The sequence below is a fragment of the Oryctolagus cuniculus genome, chromosome 4 (genome assembly GCF_964237555.1).
Source record: "Oryctolagus cuniculus chromosome 4, mOryCun1.1, whole genome shotgun sequence".
Taxonomy (NCBI): Eukaryota; Metazoa; Chordata; class Mammalia; order Lagomorpha; family Leporidae; genus Oryctolagus; species Oryctolagus cuniculus.
In genome coordinates this window covers 98336671-98346228 of record NC_091435.1, presented here as the reverse complement: position 1 = coordinate 98346228, position 9558 = coordinate 98336671, and the positions used below count along the sequence as shown (strand labels likewise).

The 9558-nt window shown below is 40.5% G+C and overlaps 1 pseudogene; it reads left to right on the top strand.

The window, feature by feature from the left end:
- Positions 1–4757: 4757 nt before the first annotated feature.
- LOC138849331 (zinc finger CCHC domain-containing protein 17 pseudogene) lies at positions 4758–8448 on the top strand (annotated as a pseudogene).
- Positions 8449–9558: the final 1110 nt, after the last annotated feature.

Below are 9558 nucleotides of genomic sequence, written 5' to 3'. Positions count from 1 at the left end.
TCAATAAAGATTTATTAGAGCTATATTTGTATCAAAGTCTGTGCTTGCCTTTGGGAATTAAATGATGAATTAGCAACCAGCAATGTGGCACAGCAGGTTAAGTGGTCACCTGCAACACCAGCATCCTATTTCACAGTACCAGTCCAAGTCCTGGCTGCTCCCCTCAATCCAGCTCCCTGGTTTTGTGCCTTGGGAAACAGTGAAAAATGGGCCAAGGGAGCTCCTGGCTTGTGGCTTTGGTCTGCCCCAGCCTTGGCTGTTGTGACCGTCTAGAGAGTGAACCAGCAGATGGAAGATCTCTGTCTCTCTCTGTCTCTCCCTCTCTCTCTATAATTTTGACTTGAGAGAGAGAGAGAGAGAGAGAGAGAGAGAAGGAGGGAAAGAGAGAGAGAGAAAGAGAGAGAAGCAAAACAAAGATGGGTCAAATACTTGGACCTCTTCTACCCACCCGAGAGACTTGGATAGAGTTCCTGGCTCCTGATTTTGGCCTGGTCCAGCCAACAGCTGTTACAGCAATTTGGAGGACTGAACTAGCTGACAAAAGATTTCTCTCTTGGAGGAGATGTACAATCTGGGACATGCTCAATCGGACTTTCCCCAAATGGTGGAGTTAGAATCATGCCAGGGGATCCCAATACAATCCCATCAAGGTGGCATGTACCAATGCCATTTCACTAGTCCAAGTGATCAATTTCAGTTCACAATTGATCACACTGATAGGTCTAAGAGTCAAAGGGATCACACAAACAAGACTGGTGTCTACTAATACTAGTTGATAGAATCAAGAAGGGAGAGAACGATCCATCATGGGAAGTGGGATACACAGCAGACTCATAGAGTGATAGTTGTCCTAAATAGCACTCTGGCCTCAGAATCAGCCCTTAAGGCATTCGGATCTGGCTGAAGAGCCCATGAGAGTATTTTAGGCATGGAAAGCCAGGACACGCTGAAAAAAAAAAAAAGAAGAAGAAGACCTAAATGAAAGATCTCTGCAAGTGAGATCCCAGTGGAAAGAATGGGGCCATCAAAGAAGGAGGTACCTTTCTCTGAAGGGAGGAGAGAACTTCCACTTTGACTATGACCCTGTCGAAATAAGATCAAAGTCGGCAAACTCAAAAGGCTTCCATAGCCTTGGCAACTCATGACTAGAGCCTAGGGAGATTACTGAGGCCATAAACAAGAGTGTCAAATTGTTAAGTCAACAACAGGAGTCACTGTGTACTTACTTCTCATATGGGATCTGTCCTTAGTGTGTTGTCCAATGTGGAGTAATGCTATAACTAGTACTTAAACAGTATTTTATATTTTGTGTTTCTGTGTGGGAGCAAACTGATGAAATCTTTACTTAATATGTACTGAATCGATCTTCTGTATATAAAGATAATTGAAAATGAATCTTGATGTGAATGGAATGGGAGAGGGAGCAGGAGATGGGAGGGGTGTGAGTGAGAGGGAAATTATGGGGGGAGAAGCCATTGTAATCCATTAAATGTACTTTGGAAATTTATATTTACTAAATAAAAAATTAAAAAAAGATTTCTCTCTCTTTTTGTCACCCTGCCTTTTTTTTTTTAACTTTTATATACAGAAGATCGATTTAGTATATATTAAGTAAAGATTTCATCAGTTTGCACCCACACAGAACATAAAGTGTAAAATACTGTTTCAGTACTAGTTATACCATTAATTCACATAGCACAACACATTAAGGACAGAGATCCCACATGAGGAGTAAGTACACAGTGACTCCTGTTGCTGACTTAACAATTTGACAGTCTTGTTTATAGCGTCAGTAATCTCCCTAGGCTCTAGTTATGAGTTGCCAAGGCTATGGAAGCGTTTTGAATTCGCTGACTTCGATCTTATTCAAACAAGGTCATAGTCAAAGTGGAAGTTCTCTCCTCCCTTCAGAGAAAGGTAACTCTTTCTTTGATGGCCCCATTCTTTCTACTGGGATCTCACTCACAGAGATCTTTCATTTAAGGTTTTTTTTTTTTTTTTTCCAGGGTGTCTTGGCTTTCCATGCCTAAAATACTCTCATGGGCTCTTCAGCCAGATCCGAATGCCTTAAGGGCTGATTCTGAGGCCAGAATGCTGTTTAGGACATCTGCCATTCTATGGGTCTGCTGTGTATCCCGCTTCCCATGTTGGATCATTCTCTCCCTTTTTTATTCTATCATTTAGTATTAGCAGACACTAGTCTTGTTTGTGTGATTCCCTTTGACTTGTCACCCTGCCTTTAAAATAAATAAATAAAGCTTTTAAAATTTGTTTTTAAAAATTCGAGCAATGAGGGCCTGGTGTTGTGGCGTAGTGGGTAAAAGCTGCCATCTGCTGTGCCAGTATCCCATATGGGCACCAGTTCAAGTCCCGGCTGCTCCACTTCTGATCCAGCTCTCTGCTGTGGTCTGGGAAAGCAGTAGGAGATGGCCCAAGTGTTTGGGCTCCTGTACCCATGTAGGTGACCCAGAAGAAGCTCTAGTCTCCTGGCTTCAGATCGGTGCAGCTCAGGCCATTGTGGCCCTCTGGGGAGTGAACTCATGGATGGAAAATCTCTCTCTGTAACTGCCTCTCTGTAACTCTGCCTTTCAAATCAATAAATAAATCTTTTTTAAAAAAATTAAAACAATGAATCAGATTGACTCCTGTCCCCAAAACTTAGTAAGAAAACAGATTAATAAACAAAACTATATTCTACACTAGGCACTCATCTCCTAAAATGTTCTCCTATCAAGTAATCAAATTATAGCCAATGTACCTTAGATGCTGGCTTTGTTTTATGCATTTGGTAGTTTTCACTTATTTCTTTGTACACACAGAGGTATGAATTATATGCACACATATCTTGTGTATATACCATTTGCATGAGTGAGAAAGAGAATGTGTGCATTTCTTATTATCTATTAGTTATCTAATTTATCTTGTCCTAAAATCAAATTTTAAGCTAAATAATAATCAAAGAAGTAATTAACATTTTATTGTTGATTCACTAAAAGCCTGGAATTGTTATAAGTGCTCTACACAATCATATATTTTATTCCTCATAACAATCTCTGAGTGTTGGTAGAGTTATTGCTCCCATTTTGTAGATAAAAGAAACTCAGCACAGAGAGGTTAGGTGACTTGCTCAGGGTTACAGGGCCATTAAGGGCCAAGGCTAGGGTTTGAACTCAGAACTCTGACTGTGTAGTTGTACTTGATATACAGGAATATATCATATTCCTGTTTGTCCATATACTCTGCTCTCCATGATGGCACTTGCAAGATTGTCTGACATATTTAAACAATTTACCTAACGTTTGGTTAGTGACTTAGAGGCTCCAAGGAACTTTAGCCCACATTATCCTATCTGATCCTTGCAGGAGCCCTCTCCAGCAATTGGGGATTTTGTTCACTGTATGGTGATGAGGGCCTCCGTGGTATGTGACTGAGAGACATAGTTCTAGGCATTTTAGCTTCTGCATGCACAAAGTGTCGCTCCCCCTCTTCATGGAGGAACGACACAGGACCCTGCGCTGTTCTTCTGTCTGCTCGGCCCTCCCCGGGTTGCTGCTGGTCCTTCCCGGGTTGGCTGCTGGTCCTTCCCGGGTTGGCTACCATCCCTTCCACCTCCGTGGAAGGGCGGTTCCCCCTGCCACATTCCCCACTTCCGCGGGGGAGCGGCACACCGCCGGCCGGCTCTCTCGGGGGCTGCACAGGTGTTCCTTCAGATAGATGTTCCCCTTAGATGTTCCTGGTGCATGTTGTCTCTCTCCTCCTTTATAGTCCTCTTCCACCAATCCCAACTCTGCTACCCACACGCCGAGTACACTGCTCTCCTCCAATCAGGAGCAGGTCCCACAGTTTATTGGTTGAACTGGAGGCAGCTGTGTAGAAGCTGTTTCCCTTCTCAGCGCCATATTGTGGGAAAGCAGATGCATAGAATAAGTCTTAATTCCAGTAACTTAGTCTAGTCCGAGTTGCTCCCAGTTGCTCCCCACACAAAGTAGGTCATACTTGTTGGTAATAATATGTAGACTTTAATCTCATTTAGATGTTTAATTATAAGAGTTTAGTTGGTGCTGAATATATCCAGAGTGTTAAAAGAACAGCAATAATAAGACATCTTGTAGCCTTTTACTTTTAGACTCTCTTAAAACATTCCATGGTTACTGATTCTAACTGCAGATATGAAGTGTCATTTGCCTAAAGGGAAAATTTGGGGGCAGATTTGCTTAGATAAGGACCTGACCATTCTCAACAAATAATCTTTTCCTCTGCTAAATTGGTTTTCCCTGTTATTCAAGTAGCTTTTTGTAAATGTTTGCTGAACATTGAAATTCTTGCCTTGTTCCAAGTTAATGCGGATACATCTGACCTACTCTTGGGTCATTCAAATCACTCCTTAATTCCTATAGCTGCTTCCTTTGTAAAATATCTTGAGCTCCTTAGTACTCAGTGCTATTGCTAACTGTTCTCAGCAATTCCTGGTGACATTTGTTAACAGATTGTGTCTTCAATCATTAGTTTCTTCAGACCATTCAATATCATACATTAGTCTGGCTTCCCTTTGCCTTTTAGAATCTAATACAGAATTCATGGCCCTTTATTCCTCATTTTTCTCTCTGTGAGAAGCACAGTGGTATAAAGGCAAGAAAACAAGGGCTTTGATTCCCATGAACTAGTCTTTGGATGGTCTCTGCTTCTTACTATTTGTGTAGTCTAGAATGAATCCCTTAACAGCAGAGTCCAGTTTTTCCCTGCCTAATATATATATATTATATATTATATATATAAATATACATATAAATGGAGCTATATATATTTAAATGAAGCTACTATAAGCAAAGCAAAAATTACAGTGTTTGGAACCATTGGAGATGCTTAATAATGACAGTTATATTGATGGAAGACAGGATAGTGGTGGTGATGATGATGAAAGACCTGGATCTCTGGCTTCCTATAGAGCCTGCTCTTCTCTGAGCTTTATCTTGCTGCTCTCCTGCCTGGAAGGTCTCCCCATCCCTCCTTTTACTTTTTATATCAATTTGTACAAGATAAGTAGCAATGCAGCCTTATTTTTTTATCTATTTTATTTGGAGAAATAATAAAGTTCATGAAAATTTCAAAAGATATAAAAAGTATACATAAAAACACAATCTCCCTCCCAAATCTCAGTCCTTCTACCCAGAGGCAAATGCTATAATGATTTATTAAAGGTAAATATATCATTTGTAACTTCCTTTTCTTTGTAAGTAATAATACATCTTGAATATTATTTCATATTAGTACATCAACATCTTTATCTTTAACATATCTTATTTTTTAAAAAGATTTTTAAATGTATTTTACAGGCAGAGTTACACAGAGAGAGGGAGAGGCAGAGAAATAAAGATAACTCTTCTGTATGCTGGTTTACTCTCCAAATGGTCACAACAACTGGGGCTAGGCCAAGCTGTAGCTGGAAGCCGAGAACTCCATCCAGTTCTCCAGTGTGGGTGGCAAGAGCCCAAGTACTTGGACCATCTTTTGCTGCTTTCCCAAGTGTGTTAGCAGAGGGCTGGATTGGACATGGATCAGCTGGGACTTGAACCAGCACCTGTATTGGATGCTGGTGTCATAGGTGGAGGCTTAACCTGCTGGCCCCAACATACTTTATTTTTGTGTTGTCCTTCCTATTTAAGATCTCAGAGCTTGTAATTTTAATTCCTAGGAGCAAGAGAGTATTGACTCAAATTTATAGAATATTTATAACAATAATCATTGTGATAATTATTGTGTTAGTATCTCAGGAATATTTTAAGCTAAAGGAATATATTTTTAAAATATTTATTATTTACTTGAATGTTTGAAAATCCAAGTTACACAAAAAGAGGAGGAGACACACAGAGAGAGACAGAGTGAGAGAAACTTGCATATACTGGTTCACTCTCCAGATGGTTGCAATGACTGGGGCTAGGCCAGGAAAAGACAGGAGCCAGGAGCTGCTTCTGGGCCTCCACATGGATGGCAAGGGCCCAAACAATTGAGCCATCTTCTGCTGCTTTTCCCAGGCCATTAGCAGGGAGCTGGGCTGGGAGTGGAACAGCCGGGACTTGAATCAGTATCCATATGAGATACCAGTGATGCATGCGGTGACTTAACCCAGTGTGCCACAAAAGGAAATATTTTTAAATTTCTAGTAAAAGAGGCTAAAATATAACATTTTTGTTTAAAAATGCATAATGTGGTTTGATATTTCACACAGTGGCGTGGCCTGGAGACCTGAAGCTGACTCTAAGATACTTGAATTAGCTCTAGCAGAAAAGAAATGGAGGAGCTATAGAACATTAAGGATGAATTCAGGAAGGCCTGAGACAATGGTAAACTTGCCTGCTCTCTATACTATTTTTCAAGGAGCGGTTAGTATGATGATGGACCGTGGGGCCTTTATCAGAATCCCAGGCTGTTGGAAGCAAGATCTAATCCATCAAACTACCTGTCAGGTGGATAAACCCTCTGAGATAGTAGATGTTGGAGACAAAGTGCAAGTGAAGCTTATTGATTGAGAGGTGAGAAACAATAGGATAAAAGTATCTCCCTGAAATTCATTATCCAAGGAACTGAGGTAGACCCAGATCCCAACCACACTATCACTGAGCAAGAAGGGCAGAGGTGTTCCATTATTACACTGGACAGAAGGTGGCTGTTGAGGCTGTTCTGAACACTACCTGCAAGAAGTGTGGCTGTAAAGGACACTTTGCCAAAAATTGTTTCACACAGCCAGATACTCTCCGACTGGATGAGATATCAGATGAAAAGGAAAAAGCAAAGTCAGCAGAATTTGAGAAGCCTGACCCCCTCAAAGAATCCTTTGAGAAAAAGAAAAAAAGAAAAGAAGAAAAAGAAACATAAAGATTGGGAATCATAGGACTCTGATGGCTCAGACTCAGAGTGATGCAGGCAAGAAGGCCAGACAGCAAGGCAGCCAAGAGGAAGAAAAAGAAGCAGCTCAAGAAGCAGCATAAGGAGTGAGAATAGGAAGAGCAGAGAATCAGGAACCAGGAACCTTAATGCCATGAAGCCCTGGCTTCTGGGAAACTGAATGTGGTCTCCCATTCCACTGACTTTGCTCCCATGAGAGATGGCTTTCCTCATGCAGCAGTTAAGAGTTGAAAAGCAGCTGCCTAAACGAGTTATTTTCTCCTTACCACTCCTGGTCCCTCACAGTCACCCCTGCAGTCCACCCATTCATTCACCCAATTTCATTCAGTGGGAGTTCTGTTACCCTCCCCAGCTGCCACAGCCAGAGCTGAATTCCTATACAAGAAGGAGTCTGAGCTGAAGCCACAGGTCCTGATGTGGAGGTGAATCTGGATGTAGTTGGAAATTGAGTGAGTGGCCCTTTCCTGTTGGTTTGTCTTGGGCCGGTTGGTGGGTGATCTCTGCCACACCCAGCACAGGGGCAGAAGAGTGGAAGCAGGAGGGAGAACATGGTAAGAAGTGGGGCTCATTTTTTCCATTCCCCCAATACTGTTCTGTGCTGGAAGTAACAGCAAGTGGCTATGGTCAGAAAGCAGCCATTCACAATGTGGCTGAGCTTGTCTATGACATGCCAACAGACCCCTGCACCAGACATCTGAACCCAACATCATTGCTCGATTTTGTATTTGTTTCCGTGTGAATCAGTTGGTTCCACTTCAGATCTCTGCTTAAATTCCTGGCACTATCAAAGAAAGATGTGCTTTTCTCTGAAGGGAGGAGAGAACTTGGACTTTGCTTATTGTCTTGGCTAAAGATTGATGGAGATTGTGGATTCAAAAGGCTTCCATAGCCTAGGAAGCTCATGTCAAGAGCCCTGGGTGATCACTGACAACATACCTAAGAGTGCTAATTGTTAAATTAACAACGGAAGTCACCAACAGGAGTCACTGTGCACTAGCTTCCCATGCAGGACTTCTATCCTCAATAAGTTGTATTATGAGAATTAACTATAAAACTTATTCTCAGGTTTTTTTGTGTGTGTATGTGTGCAAATTGTTGAAAATTGTTGAAATCTTTACTTGGTATAGAGTCGCTCTTCTGTGTATAAAGTTAGTTGAAAATCAATCTTAATGGAGAATGGAACTGGGAATGGGAGAGGGAGGAGGCGATGGGATGGGAGGGCAAGTGTGGTGGGGAGAATCACTATATTCCTAAAGTTGTACTTATGAAATTTGTACTCATTAAATAAAAGGTTTCTTTAGGGAAAAAAATTTTTAAAATCCTGGTATTAAACAGAATCATGTTTGGTTTTAATAAAACAGTAATTGCATGATTATTAGAAATCTGTTTCAGTTAAAACATAAAGTCCCTTTCCCCTCTTCTCCATGGTTTCAGTACCTGCAATCAGCTGTGGACACAAAAGTAATATGTGGAAATTTTCCAGAAGTAAACAATTCATTTAAATTTTAAATTCAACAACTTAAAATACATTTTAAATTGCAACTGTTCTGAGTAGTGTGATGAAGTCTTGTTCTGCCTCACTCTAAAATGAAGCATGCCATCCTCCTTGTGATATGTTGTCAGAAAGTCAAAAGCAGCATAACCCAATGTCATGATATCCACATTATTCACTTCGTCATGTAGGCCTTCTATGACTCACATCACCACAAGAAGAACAAAGGCAAGTAATAATGCAGTAAAATGTTTTGAGAGAAAGAGATAACATGTACATAACATTTATTATGAGTTTCGTTATAGTTGTTCTAGGTTTTTATCAGTCACTGTTGTTAATTTCTTACGGTACCTACTTTATAAATCAAACTTTATTATACATATGTATATTTAAAAGAGAACACATTGCGTATAGTTGTCCCTCAGTATTCACTGATGATTGGTTCCAGAACCAGCCACGGTGACCACAATCTGCAAATGTTTGAGCCCCTTATCAAAAATTGCACACTACTTGCATATAACCTGTTCACATCCTCTTCTATATTTTATATCATCTGTAGACAACTTAGAATATGTAATACAAAATGAGTGCTATATAAACAATTATTTACTGTGTTGTTTAGGGAACAATGATAACAAAAAGTCTACATGTACAAATGAAATTTTATTTTGAAATTTTCTCCCTGATTTTAAAGTATTTTTTTAAACTTTTATTTAATGAATATAAATTTCCAAAGTACAGCTTATGGATTACAATGGCTTCCCCCCCATAACGTCCCTCCCACCCGCAACCCCCCCCCTTTCCCACTCCCTCTCCCCTTCCATTCACATCAAGATTCATTTTCGTTTCTCTTTATATTCAGAAGATCAGTTTAGCATACATTAAGTAAAGATTTCAACAGTTTGCTCCCACACAGAAACATAAAGTGAAAAATACTGAGTACTAGTTATAGCATTAAATCTCAATGTACAGCACACTAAGGACAAAGATCCTACATGAGGAGTAAGTGCACAGTGACTCCTGTTATTGACTTAACAAATTGACACTCTTGTTTATGGCCTCAGTAATCACGCTAGGCTCTTGTCATGAGCTGCCAAGGCTATGGAACCCCCTGAGTTCACTGACTCTGATCATATTTAGACAAGGTCATGGTCAAAGTGGAA